The following is a 14,811-nucleotide window of genomic DNA, read 5'->3' as shown; positions in this document are numbered from 1 at the left end:
ATTACTTGAAAATCAACAGACCTCCAATATGATGGACTGCGGAAAGAGCACTCTAGTTTTAGTTTTCAAAGAACTTCATTTTTTAGTATGGCTGAATTACTATGAAGTACCTTTTGGACCTCAAGGTCTAACACAAAAAAGGTCACTCAGCTCTGTAAAACCTGTAAGGGGAAAGGGCCACATTGATAAATTAAAAATAACTGTGGGCTGCAAAGGCGTATCTCTACCACAACAATCAACTGTTTGGCATCTACCAGAGTGAAGCAGCTCTGAACAGGCAGCATGAGTGAGGCTTGGAGGCATTGGAGGACCTTGGCACCATGCTATGTGGCACCATAGCATCAAAACCTGACACCATGTTTTTCAGAGTGGTGGCAGATCCTTCCCAGCAACAATGTTTAGTGGCAATGATTTTTTTAAAAAAATGCTGGCAGTATACAGACGACCGCTTGTGGACAGCATGTGGTCAGCAGGCTGCATACTGTACAGGCCTAGATACTCTTCCTCAAGGGAGAAAGCAAGGCTCAGAAAAACTTACTGTACACGGGAATTCCTTCACAAGAATTTTAACTGTATGGATCTAACAGTGTCAAACCACACATTCTTTCTTAAACATTACCTTCCTTGCCCAACTAAGAATCTTACTGACTAGAATAATGTTCACAATATGCACTGCAGCAGTATTACTGTTCTGCCGTGACAAGGGGGGCATTCGCACAGGTTCGCCTTGTGCGCCAGTTACGACCCTTTCTAGACAGGGACGCCTTCCATATGGTCACTCATGCTCTCATCATCTCTCGGTTGGATTACTGCAATGTGCTCTACATGGGGCTGCCCTTGGGGTGTATCCAGAGGCTCCAACTGGTCCAGAATGCGGCCGCGCGAGTAGTTACGGGTGTGTCCCGTTACTCCCGCATAACACCACTATTGCGCGAACTGCACTGGTTGCCAGTGCAGTGAAGCCGGATTCGCTTCAAGATGCTGGTACTTACCTATAAAGCCCTTCATGGCATGGGCCCGGGGTATCTGCAGGATCATTTCCTACCGGCCTCCCACCACCCAGTGCGCTCACATAAGGCTGCCCTCCTCTGGGTCCCCTCGGCTAGACAGTGTCAACTGGCGGTCCCCAGGATGAGAGCGTTCTCTGTGGTCGCACCGACCCTTTGGAATGGGTTGCTCACCGAGCTCCGGATGGGCCCCAACCTCCGCGCCGACCTAAAGACATGGCTTTTTCATCAACTTCCCTGATCTGTTGTAGATTTTAACTTGGGGACTGGGGATTTTAAATTGGTTTTAATATTATTTAATTCTTATTTATTGTCGGGTTTTTTTATTGTTGTGAGCTGCCCCGAGTCCTGCGGGAGAAGGGTGGCATATAAATCTGACTGACTGACTGACTGACTGACTGACTGACTGACTGACTGACTGACTGACTAAATAAATAAATAAATAAATAAATAAATAAATAAATAAATAAATAAATAAATAAATGTTTCAATGGAACCTAGATTTTTTTTAAGATTGGGTGGCAAAAGCCATATCTTAAAATGCCCATTTGTTTAGTGCCTCTGAAAAGGCTAGGCAAGGTCTTTTGGAAGTACAATAAACCAGATCTTTTAGTGGTACTCCAAATGTTCTAGGGCTGCCAATATGGCTTCCCTGCGACTGAACAGGCAGAAAAGTAGTCAAAAGAGACTTGCCAGAAAAGGTTCGTGTTCAGCATTCCCTGCCACCGAATAGGTCACAAAGGATCAGGCAAAGGAGAGATGATCTTTTTGCCTTTTTCCTTCCCCTTCCCCACAGAACAGAGATAATGGAAAGAAAGATATCAAGCAAATACAGTAAGCTGTTTGCATAGCTCACCGATGGCTCCCAATCCTTGGGCTGCCAGCACAATCTCTAGGTGTGAAAGATCAAGCAGCTTACTCTCTGATAGAAGAGAATATTTGTAGCTCAGGGTTAAACTGTGGCATCCTTGGTGCTCTCTGAGCTTGGTCGCATCATCACTGCATTGGAATCAGTTCACTGATTCTTCAGATTCTTACTCTGAAGCTGTTGCTTTGCAAGCTATACTTTATAGATGATCACATGATGTTCATTTCTCTTGTTAAATCAAGAGAAAACACTAAGGACCCCACAGCTTATATTCTTGTAATCCCTTTCTCTCCAATCAATCGTTTCTGCAAGTGAGGGGGAGGGAAAAAAAATACAATTCAGGCATGGAACAACATGCACTAACTGTTAATGAGATTATGCGACTATGTGATAATGCAAAGGCCATAAATGATCATAAATGAGCCATAAAGTTGTGTTTTTAGCATAATAATAACTTCAAATGAGTTAAGTTTAGTGCTTCACAGAGTGGTACAAAGCAGCTGCCTTGTGAGAAGCTCCAAATTCCTGAGACTCCAAGGGTGAGTAGTAATCACCTCTTCTACAAAGCCCCAAATACCTTGGAAGCTGCATCTCAGCCACCCTCACTGCTCTGCTCTGCACCATGTCAACTGACCTTCACCCTTTTCCTCTTCCCACAAGGTTGCCCAACCTTGTGCCCTTGTACCCAGCCTTGTGCCCTAAAGTTACTCAGCTACAATGTCTTAAAATACTTCTTTTCCCATGCTCCTGGATGGTGCTAGAGTACTGGAACTGGCTTTGTAGTGCCCTCACTTTCCCAAGGCTCTGTGAAGAGTACAGCTCTTCCAAAGCTAAGCAGAGCACTGTAGGTTCCAAAAAACAAAGTTTTTCTTTTTTTAATTATTCTTTGTAAAGAAGCAGGCTGGGCATGGTTCCTAATCTCAACAGTTTTAAGACGTTTTGGCTTGATTTTCATGACTTAAAACTATCAAGTACATATTCCCACAAATCAGCTTCAATGGAAGAAGCCATTTCCATTCCTAAGAATAGCTTTGCTTAACAACCATGTGATTCACTTAAGAAATAGGGTTTCTTGTTTTACCACCATTGTAAAAACAAGTCTAGTCGCATTATGCCTCTATCAAAATTTTGTTGTCATGAGAAGACTACCTGTACTTTAAGGACAATGACATCAGCACTCTAATTATTGGAAAATTCCTCAATGCATTTAAGATTTTACTGGATTCCATATATTTCCTAGGGAAGAGCTACCTAATTCAAATTATAAAGCTACTGATGCCTTAAGTTCAAATTTAATCAGGAATGATCTCACCATTGTTGAACTTTTCTACCTTCAGGCCATCTTTACACACAGGTAAAAGGCCAAAAGTTTATTTTGTCTTATGTGTGAAATACTCCAAAGATGAATCAGGGTAGCCTCTTTGTTACCAATGGAACCATGATATCACAGTATTCTCAATGTAAATGGCAAAATCTCCTAGAAGCATCTTTGATGTTCAAGCATCATTTTAGAAGACATTGCATCTAGAAGACAGATGTAGGCTAATTATTTTATTCACAAGCAATTTCCCTACAAGTGCCCTTGTGGATTGCTACTATGTGCAGGCCCTCAAACCAACTGATACTGAAAAGCTATCATTAAAACCCAGACTCAAACAAGGAAACTCACTAAATGATTTTGGATTAGATATTGTATTTAAACTGTACCTTGCTTGATTGTGAGGAAAATATTAAGAGTTTATGCCAGGTGGCAATATGTCTCCTCTCTTGACACCCTTCACCCTAAATTCAGGAACTTGCTTATTGCTGTTTTATTGTAAAGACAGAAGGCACATATGAGCAAACGGTCTGACTTCTGCAGAACCTAAGTATGTATGTCTACTCTGGGATATAAATTCGGTATCTTTTCCTCCAGCCTTTTTGAGTGAATGAAAATTTGCCCATATTTCTTCTAGGCTTAAGATTGTAAAACAAAATATATGCTCAATTATTGCATAAAACTTTGGTAAAACATAAGAAACACTGCTTTTTACCTATTTAGCTTCAGCTAATATAGAGTATCAAGTACATTGCCTAAAATTATGGAGCAAAGGCAGACTAGAATATTATAAAATAAAGCCTTGATGGTGCTATATTTTAGCAAGAATACTAAAACTGCTATGAACCACAAAAGTCACAGCTAAACCTTTCAGCCTTTGTTAGTGTGCAACAAGAATTTGGGAAGTATAGCTTGGTAACACCAGCTGCTCCTAGTTCTCAAACTCAAACCTAGATTTGGGGTTGAGTCGCCTTGACTTCCTAGTCTATAACTAAATAATAAGTTGAGTTTATTATGAGGCACCCTTGTATTCTATTGCTTCACCACTCTGCTGGAATGATAAAGTTACCTCCCAAGATAACAAATTTCTAAAAGCAAAAAAATTAGCACCAAGAACAAGCACAAGAGAACTTGCTCAAAGATTTAATGTTATGATACGTTTCAAATTGTCTATGAATCTTTTTAAAAGGCATCATTTCTTCCTAATATGTAGTCTATTATGACAGAATCATAACTGACAAGTGAAAACCCTGTAAGTGCCAGCAGTAAGATTATCTGCTGACCCCAGCACATTGTAGGGGAAATTATTAGTGCTCTCTGTCTGGCAGGCTATCTTACAATTCCACTTGAAGCCTCCTCAGAGTATACAAACAACCTACACCAAAAGCAGATCTCAAATAAAAATATGCAAGTTGCACATCCTAGTAATTTCATTGCAGGAATACAACTGCTGCTGAAACATTTGAAAACACATCATAATTAACAAATATATTTATATGACTTCAGGCATTTCTGAACGATCTGCTATGTTTGTCATTTTAAGTAGTCCCTCACACAGTAGAATAAGCTGATAATATAATCATGAGGGAAAAAATTAAAGATTTCTTCAATAATAAAATGCAAGTGCAATAACTATATTATGTATTTCCCAGGAAAAGTGTACTATAGATAGGAGTGCTAAGTGGTATTTGTAGATTGCAAAATGATAACACTATTGCATCTAGTTTATTTTAAATACACTTTCAAGAACCATGTTACGTATTGAAGTTTGTAAAGCAAGGCAGTAGTACTGTTGTACTTATGGATGATATAGCCATTTTCCAAATCAAAGGTTCATTCCTCATCCATCTAAGGCTGACATGAGGTGCCCATTTGTTAATATTTTACTTGATGTAGGAATATAGCTAAAAAACCTGAAATTTTCCTTTTAAAAAAAGCAGAGTTGTTGATCCTTTCATCTCGTTTTAGATTTTAAGAGAGAACACTGGAGCCATATTTATGATATCTTTTCACAAGATTATCCTTTTGGATCCATTTTCTCCAATAGCTTTTTTTAGGATGTTGAAAATTACAGTGCATACCTTAAATGTTGGCAATTACCTTATCTGATATAAGCCATCAAATTAATTATATACAAAGACAGGGTAAAAGAATTATGAAACAAAGCTACACTCACATTATGTATATTCACAAACAGAATTTTTTCACAGATTAGTGCACTGGAGTATGGCTTCACAAATTATATGCTTATGTGAAGGATCATTTGCAATCTTAAAGAACCAACTTAAGACTGCAATATTCCTTATTCTACATTTACAAAATCAAAAAATTATAACGAAGCAGAGTTTTACATGCATTTTAGCATATTAACAAACTTTACTTCTGATCTTGACTCACACGAGAAAAATAATTATCTGTTTATAAACTATACGAAATACATATTCTTGTAATTTGGAAATTGCTTCTCTGTTTTTATTTTATTGCAAATACCCAATGCAGTGTCTTACCTCAAAGCTGTTGCTTTTCAAACTATTCTTTATAGATGATCACTTCATGTTCATTTCTCTTATTAAATCAAAATAAAATCAATAGATTTATAAAACCAATTTGCATGTTAACGTAGTGGTTAAAACATCCAATTAAAAACCAGGAGATAGTGAATTCTAGTCCTGTTTTAGACTCTAAATCAGCTGGGTGACCTTGGGCCAGTCACTCTCTCAACTCTAGGAAAAAAAGGTAATGGCAATCATGTCCAAAAAATCTTGCCAAAAAAACTAAAAGGACTAGAATAGAAACAAAATATAAGGCCACAACCTCCCCTCCCACCAACTAATTCATCTGACATTCTGTACATATATTAGCTATTTTGTTGCATGTTTATTTTTCAAGATATAGCAACACATTTAGTTGTGTGGTTAGTTGACACATTTTCAAAATTCATTAAAATACAATCACAAGCATGTTTTTTGAGCCCTTGACAAAAATTCAGTAGAAATCCAAATATCATTGAAGTATTTATATTTAAGATAGGGCTAAATATATTGTATAATGTCTAATATTAGAATTTAATATAAATTAAAATCAAGGCAAAACAGAAAGAACATTTTTTCCTATTAAAAACTACAAAGAACTAATTGTCAACTTTGGAAGTCCCCAAATCATCTTTAATCAATATTTTTCCTAAAGCAGACCATGAAGTGCATTTAAAATATATTGTAACTACTATTTTCTGCAAAGCACCATTGGTTATGTATGTAAGTACTTAATAAAAATGATTACTTCAAAGTCCACTTCAAGTTACATTTTGAAATTTATATGATACTGAACTTTTGAATTTACATACAAATGATTATTTTTAAGTATATATACAGCATGCATTCATACATTGCAACCTGTGTAATATTATAAATATATGCTTAATTATTTCAAATTATTATTAGTTATTTAAGTCTATAACTGCATATGTTTCAAAATTTAAAAGAAGTCAAAAACTACTACTAAGTATCCCAAGCAAAACTGATGAAAGAACTACATTAAAATTGAAAAAGAATTATAAATCTCTGAAAGATAAGAGCTGGTGTTAAAACTCTTCTCTTTAAACAACTGCCATTCAAAAACCCTAAAATAATGTATTCTTTTTCCAGCCTTCTGTAAGATGAGTTACAAACTATCAGTCATAGTTTCCTTTGGTATCTTTCTGAAATTATATATAATATAGGTGGATGTATTATGAAACAGTGCACATATCAGCAAAGCCATCTGCAATAATAAACCAACAAATGTTGCAGAAATCCAGTACAACAATCAACATGCTTGCTAGGACAACTGAAAATAAGCTGATGAAGAAATGCAATATAAAAATTTATACAGCTTCCTACAAGTAAGATAGCATGTCCGACGTTAGAGGGAAAATAAAAATAAGCCTTTCTGCCTCTTGCAAAAAACAGTGAATAAATAACAACAATGCTAGCATAAACCATGTTTTACCACAACTGAAGAATAAATGTATCAATTTATACTATCCTTTCTCAATCTGATGCCCTGCTCACAAAGTCTCTATGCTTACCCCTGGAACCTATCTGCTATTCACTAGCATCCTCCCCAGTTTTCTCCCCTCCAGTCCCCGCCTTCATATATGCCCTTTGCCAATAAAGACCATCCTCATGCTCTTTACCTTGTCCGGACCAGTAAGGACCATGGGTGCTTGGTGGCAATGTCTTTTCTTAAATCCTAAATTGCCACTGAGCTCCAACCCTGGTCTCCAATCGGCATAGTGGCAGCAGGGCCTGAGAGTTAATAGCCCAACACAACTGGACTGATGGGAATGGAGAAACCTAACCAAGGTACCTCACATTATAGGTGCCGTTTAAACGCAAATAATCCAGCTCTCAACGGCCTGGGCAGCCTGCGTTTGGGGTTTCCTGCTTCTTCTTCTGGTAGCCACCTCCTCCATTGTTGTTGTTGTTGCTACTACTCGTTCTGCCCTGTGCCTCTGAAGCCCAGCCCCTGCCTTCGGTTGTCAGCAGCCACCGCCTTTCAGCCCAGCCTAGATCAGAGGCTTCTCCACCTACAGACTTGCAGCAGGCAGGAACGCAAAACGGCAGGTCGCACGAGGGGGAAAAAAAAAAACAAAAAACCCCAGCACATTCCTCCACGACCACCGCCGCCGCCTCGCCAGCCCTTTCCATCGACACTCGGCCCCACAACCTGAATTTCAGCCCCGGGTTGCCCCCTGAAACAACCGCCACTTCTTCCCCGCGGGCCCGACCCATCGACCTGGGCTCCATCTCGGGGCACAGGTGCAGAGAGCCTCCCCTTCCCAAAGCAGAAGGGCCCCGCTGTCTCTTTTGCTCTCCCCACCCCACCCGCCTCTCAGCACCGCCTGCCTCGCTTGCGCTCTCCCCCTTTTCAGCCCCAAGATCGCCCCGCTTTTTTGTTTTCTTTTTTCCTCCCCCGGCCCTAGACGGAGCCGCGTCCGCCTAAAAACCCTCCCAGCCCGGCCGACGGCCGTGCCCATTGTCTCCTTTCGCTCCGGGCCCAGCCTCGGAGACCCTCCCAGCACCCAGGAATCTCTTGCTCCCCGCGCACCCGCGGCTTTCCTTTCGTTCTCTCGCTCGACCTTCGCAGCCGCGCTGGCTCGAGTTCCGCTGGGTCGCCCCAGACATTCCTCCGCTCCGCGCCTGGGCCCAAACCTCCCTCTCCGTCTCCTGCAATGGCTTGGCGGCGTCCCCCACACTCCCCTCCCGCCCTCCCCAAGCTGTTAATCCGCCAGACTCCCTTCGCTTCGCCTCGCCTCTCCTCCGCCAGTCTCCCGCCCACCCGCCCGCCTCCCTCCATGTATCCCAGTCCTTCCAACAGCCTTACCCCCACCGACGGCCTTCTCTCCGGCGTTTCCTCCTTGCCTCGTTCGCCTCACATTCCAGCCGCAGCCGGAGAGCTACTCCCTTCGGCGTCCGCTCCTACCGCAGGCCTCTTTCTCACTGCCCAACCCCTCCTTACCAAGAAGGCTCCGGTTTTTCCTGCCGGCCACCGTCACCGCGTACCCAGGCACTCGTCACGGGACTCCCTGCCCACAGACCTCCACGGAACCATAGAGAACAAGGGCGGCTGGAGAAGCCGCGAGTCGGATTTGAAAGCCGGGCGCCGCCATATTGGTTAGGGGCGGAAAAGATTTACAATAAGTTGCTTTGTGGCAACGGACGAGCACAACTGCGGAGATTACCGAGGGAAAACGTCAAAAGAGAAAGGTGGCAAATGTGTGCGTGAAAGGAACTTTTTCACCAGAAGTGGCAAAAGTGGAAAGTCGTAATAAATCATTTCTCAACTTGAAGATCAACCTAACGCCAAAAGACTGCAATTTTTCTCCCTTGGGTCCCCCTAAAAAAGGAACATTTATCGCACAACGCCGCGAAGATCGTCGTGCCAAATGCGAACGAATAAACACCCTCGGCTCGTGCCAGAAAAGGCCAGATCAGGGCGCCCTCCCGCCTTCCCTGTTCGTCGCCTGGTTTGGAGTCGAGCCGGGGGTCTCGAGCGCCATGTTAGTGGGGAGCGAACAGCATCGCTTCGACTACATGCCGGATTCGCTTTTATCTCGAAGCAGCGCCCGTAAAAGAAGTGGGCTCGGCTGTAGAGTTCCGCTCATCTCCGGCTTTCTAAATAGATCGATTGGAAGGGAGAGGTCGTCAGCTCCCCCTTCCAATCCATTCTTTAGAACAGAATAGAGCTGGAAGGGACCTTGGAGGTCTTCTCGTCCAAGGGTCACCAACCTTTCAGACCTCAGGGACCACTAAATTCATAATTTTAAATCCCGCGGACCTCTAATATGATCCGCCTAATGACCGGCTAGGTGGGTATGTGAATGGGTGGGCGTGGCCAACTTAATGTCACTCGCATTGAGAGGCGCCTCGCTGGCCTCTACTCGCCCCTTCCCTACTAGCCACTCCTCACCTGCCTGCCTGGGCTCCTTGGGGCCCCAACAGGAAGCAGTTGTTAGAGCTAAGCAGCTACCATGAGAAAGAGTTGGCAAAACAGCTCAGTTCAGCCCAGGAGGAGGCTCAGCAGAAGCACCTCACTGAGGACTAGGAGCATAGGCTTTTCAAGCAGAGGGAACAGAGGGAAGACCTGTGGGAGTGCAAGGCCAGGTACCAGCGCCTGCAGGCTCAGCCGGCTGAGATGGTCAGCCAGTTCCAGGCCATGATGCTGTCCCACTGGAACAAGGCCCTCTGGCTCTTTGCCACCAGTGGCACTTCCCTCCAGCCTTTGCCCCAAGCCCTGCACCAGGAGGCTGAAGCAGACCCCGAGTCAGAATTTCTGACCCCTCCCGACGCGCACAAGGGGAGAAGGGGAAGACTCTCTGCAGCAACACGAACATTCATTGCACGTATCTGTCCCAGGGGCCATAGTTTGAGGACCCCTGATTTATATAAAATATTTATATAAAAAATGCAAATAATTTTTCTGCGAACCACCAAAATTTTCTCGTGGACCATCAGTGGTCCATGGACCACCAGTTGGTGACCACTGTTCTAGTCCACCCCCTGCTCAAGCAGGAGAACCTATACTATTTCAGATAAGTGATTAGACACTTCTTAAAATTCTCCACTGATGAAATACTCACAACTTCTGAAGGCAAGCTATTCCTCTAGTTAATTGTCGTCACTGTTAGGAAGTTTCTTCTTAATTCCAGGTTGCTTCTCTCTTTGGTTAGTTTCCAACCATTGTCTTGCCTTCTGATGCTTTGGAGAATAAGTTGACTCCCTCTTCTTTGTGGCAGCCCCTCAAATACTGGAATACTGCTATCATGTCATACCTAATTCTTCTTTTCCTTAGACTAGCCAAACCCAAATCCTGCAACCGTTCTTCAAATGTTTTAATCTCCAGGCCTTTGATCATCTTAGTTGCTCTCCTCTGAACTTTTTCCAAAGTCTCAACATCTTTTTTGTAGTGTGGTGACCAATAAAGCCATGAAGAATTCTGTTTAACCTTGAAGCAGCGCCTGTAAAAGAAATGGGCGACCATGACGAGTTCAGCTTGGATCAGGCTTCCTAAATACGCAGGGGGGTTGATAAGGTTGTTAAGTGAATCTGGCTTCCCCGTTGACTTTGCTTGTCAGAAGGTCACAAAAGGTGATCACATGGTCTTGGGACACGGCAACCGTCCTAAACATGAAACCAGTTGCCAAACATCTGAATTTTGATCACATGGTTGTGGGAATGCTGCAAAGGTTGTAACTGTGAAAAAGAGTTGTCACTTTTTTCAGTGCCGTGTTGCTTTGAACAGTCACTAAACGAACAGCTGTAAGTCAAGACTTTCTGTATGTCTCTACTAAACATTTCTCTTTACATGTGATTTATAGCCACACCATTTAGGAAGGCCACAACCACTGTTTTTATCAGGGTTTCTTCTCATATTCATAAGTATTTGTTATACAAATGTTTTATATGTACAGATTTTCTTCCTACAGGACTGTAAGAATAATCACCACCATCGTGTACTACTTCAAGACTCTTTAAGAAATAAATGAAGCGACAAAGGAAATGTGTTCTATTTTCATTGATTTTCTGAAATTTGTATATGCTGATCTATGATCAAAATAAAATTTCTTCTGAATTGTGAAACATTTTGTGCAAGTATAGAGTTGTATATTGGTTGTACACTGCAACAAAAGCAGTAGGTTGTACAACGCAACAAAAGCAGTAGGTGATAGAAGTAAAATGTGAGAATGAAATATTTAGTGAATGGTCAATATTGAGCAGGGAATAAACAAGTTTAGGTAATCTCTTGATTGTTTAATGGGCAAATGTACAGGAATGTTTGTGGTAATTTTAGGAGTTATTTGAAATTTCTGGAGCTGTGCAAGATATAAATCAATAAATAATGGCAGTAGAAGCCACTAAACTGCAGTTTAGCAGTTTAGACTGCTAAACTGCAGTTATAAATGCACTTCTAAAAATCATGCAAACTTAATCTTATTGTATAGAATTGCATAATTATTAACATTCTTGTGCATTATTTTTTTAAATAAAAAGAGGAAATTTTTAATGAAAAGAAAGGGTGTGAAAACAACACGATAACTTATATACTATTTTGTGATTACTTGCTTGTTTTAAAAACTTGTATTATTCTTCAATGCGATATATAGATAACTATTGTATCTGAAGCCACAAGAGGGCAGGCTATATAGATAGATACACATCGGAGCTTAACCAAAATTCTTATTTTGGGGGGAGGGGGAATATATAAGGAATGTAAAACAACTATGTTTTTCTGCATGCAGAGTATGTCAAATGATTTAGAGTCAGTTATCAAGCTTTTTTTTTTATAAAGCCAGAAGGAATTACTAATTCTGGGAATTCTTGATGTTTGAGAATGGATGGATGGATGGATCTAAATATCTCCTATTCTTTAAAGCAGTGGTTCTCAACCATCCTAATGCCACGACCCTTTAATACAGTTCCTCATGTTGTGGTGACCCCCAACCATAAAATTATTTTCGTTGCTGTTTCATAACTGTAATTTTGCTATTGTTATGAATTGTAATGTAAATATCTGATATGCAGGATGTATTTTCATTGTTACAAATTGAACATAATTAAAGCACAGTGATTAATCACAAAAACAATATATAATAAACGAGGAAGGTCAGCATGCATTGGTAGGAGTGAGTTGCTCATAATTTTTCTTCCTCTACTGTACAGACTGGTAGAAGGATTTTTATGTTATGCCTACTCGGAAACTGTGTAATGCAATGTCTTAGTTTAAAAAAGAAATTGCCCACTATTACTGGGGCTCCATATAGTCTGGTATGCATCAAATAAATAGTATCTGAACGCTAATAGGTTGTAGACAACATGTTGGCTGGAAATATTGAGAGTTTTAAGTTGTACACCAGGATCTAAAACTGAAAAAAAATCTGGAAAAACGCCATTGTCTAATATAGCTAAGAATCTTTGTTAAGAACTAGCAAAAAAAATTTTTCATGACTTACTGGTAAAACTGCAATAAAATTTAGAGGCATCTCCAGAAGTTCATGTAACATAGTAAAGCATTATGTTTTCATTGCCATAAATAGTTTTTAAAGTATAAAAATATTGTTGAAACAACTTTTAAGAATGTTTAAATTTTATAGTAAGTGGGTGTTGGTACTGTTGGTTAATCTTATATGCTCTTGTGTACCCTGAGTTTAGCACCAACTGAACAAAGACAGGAAATAAACGTTTGACCTCACCCTTTCCCAAATTGCCTTAGAACTGCCACAGATGATTTTGTGGGCAACTTGAAAAGTAAAATGGAATCATTCTGAACTGAATAGATACTTCTAGGAAGGGAAAAAGTCAGATTTCTATCATTGGCATTATCATTTGACTTATCTGAGGAAACAAACAAAAAAGTGATATTAAAAGAGAGTTGATTAATCTCTTACATTTGTACTCCTGAGTATATGAATTTGAATGTTTGGATTTTTTTGCCCAGATGTCAAATGCCTTAGGGCATTACTATTTAATCTAAAACTGATGAAAGAATATCTGATGAATTATTAACATTATTATTATTAACTTGATTAACTTGATTTTTATTTTGAATATAACAATAGCACTAAGACTTATAGGGCCTGGTGGCTCAACAGACTGATAGCATTGTGATTAACACCAGCTGTCTGCAATTACTGTAAATTCGAATCTCACCAGGCTCAAGGTTGACTCAGCCTTCCATCCTTTCTAAGGTAGGTAAATTGAGGACCCAGTTTGTGGGGGCAGTAAGCTGACTTTGTATAAATATACAAAAGTATGAAGGCTATTGCTTACCGTATTGTAAGCCGCCCTGAGTCTCCGGAGAAGGGCGGCATATAAATCAAATTTTTAAAAAAACTTATATACCGCTTCATAGTGCTTTACAACTGTCTCTAAGCAGTTTACAGAGTCAGCATATTGCCTCCAACAATCTGGGTCCTCATTTTACTGACCTGGAAGAAGGATGGAAGGTTGAGTCAACCTTGAGCTGGTGAGATTTGAACTGTCCAACTGCTGTCAGTCGGCAGTCAGCAGAATTAGCCTGTAATACTGCATTCTAATCACATATGTGCCACCACATATGGTACAAAACCATAATTTACATAGGACAGCAAGGTGTAATTTTTGTATAAGAATGAAAACAAACTGAAACAGCAAAATATTTTAGGATATTGTACAACCAAAAAGATTTATCAATACTAAGACAGCAACAATGCTACTGATGATTATATAAGCATTTGCTGCATGTTTTAATAGAATGCTAAATTTTACTTTAGATTTGGCTGTATCAGTTGAAGGATACTTTTAACATAAGACAGAAGCCAAGCTGGATTCTTGGCCAAGCTTCCTGTATCAGAGTGTTCTTAATTCTGCAGGCAGTTAATCAGCATTCAAGCATATTGTAAGGCTTGGCAGCAAGTTAATTCCTTTTCAAAGAACTCCCTTTAGTTGGGTTCATTTAACCAAAGACAAAAAATGAGTACTTTCATTATTTAAGAAGCTTATTGCTAATTCTAGGCTTCTTGGGCAAAATTAGGTTTGACCAAAACATATTTACTGCACTACTGTACATAGGGGACTTAATGAATTATAGGGTGGTTCTATCTGTTTGCATTTGAAAGAGCTCTCCCCACTCCCTCTCTGTTTAGATTTTACTAGATATGGTTAGTATTCTCTGGCATGCTGGAATGACCTCTAGGTATGAAAGTTACAAGCAACTGCCTTCTCCTACTTTTTAACACCTTCTATATTGAATGTTGAATTTAATATATTTCTATATCATATCCATTATTATACACCTTAAAGTAGAATGATTAAAGTATAAATTGTATATATAAAGTATACATTGCTCCTAGAAGCATGAAGCTGAAAACACCAGCCTGAAGATGACGAATGAGACTTCGTCGAAACGTCACCAAGACACTTCCAATTTATGCGGAAGAAAACCCGAATAACCAAAGACCTACATTAAAGTATAACTATAAACAAGTCAGGTTAAAAACTGTATAAATTATTATTTGTAATTATAGAAAGTGTATATGTTTATATGGTATTTTTTATTTTAACTGAGATCCACATACAGCATATTTTTAAAATAAATATATA

General features: G+C 40.1%; 1 protein-coding gene across 7 annotated transcripts in view; it reads right to left on the bottom strand.

Moving 5' to 3' along the window:
- The window catches only part of SHOC2 (SHOC2 leucine rich repeat scaffold protein), an 84,199-nt gene extending 75,349 nt beyond the window's left edge, over positions 1–8,850 (bottom strand). For 3 of the 7 annotated variants that reach the window (XM_034440094.3, XM_034440089.3, XM_034440095.3), the window contains exon 1: positions 8,558–8,767. The gene's annotated coding sequence lies outside the window, so the exon portion shown is untranslated. Of the gene's footprint in view, positions 1–8,281; positions 8,443–8,557 lie in introns of those variants that run through there. The other 4 variants (XM_087872889.1, XM_034440090.3, XM_034440093.3 and 1 more) reach the window with 4 other exon arrangements.
- Between the last annotated feature and the right edge of the window lie 5,961 nt (positions 8,851–14,811).

Source organism: Pantherophis guttatus, chromosome 6 (genome assembly GCF_059756535.1).
Source record: "Pantherophis guttatus breed Tessera chromosome 6, ASM5975653v1, whole genome shotgun sequence".
Taxonomy (NCBI): Eukaryota; Metazoa; Chordata; class Lepidosauria; order Squamata; family Colubridae; genus Pantherophis; species Pantherophis guttatus.
The sequence above is the reverse complement of the archived record's forward strand: the minus strand, read 5'-3'. Positions and strand labels throughout refer to the sequence as shown.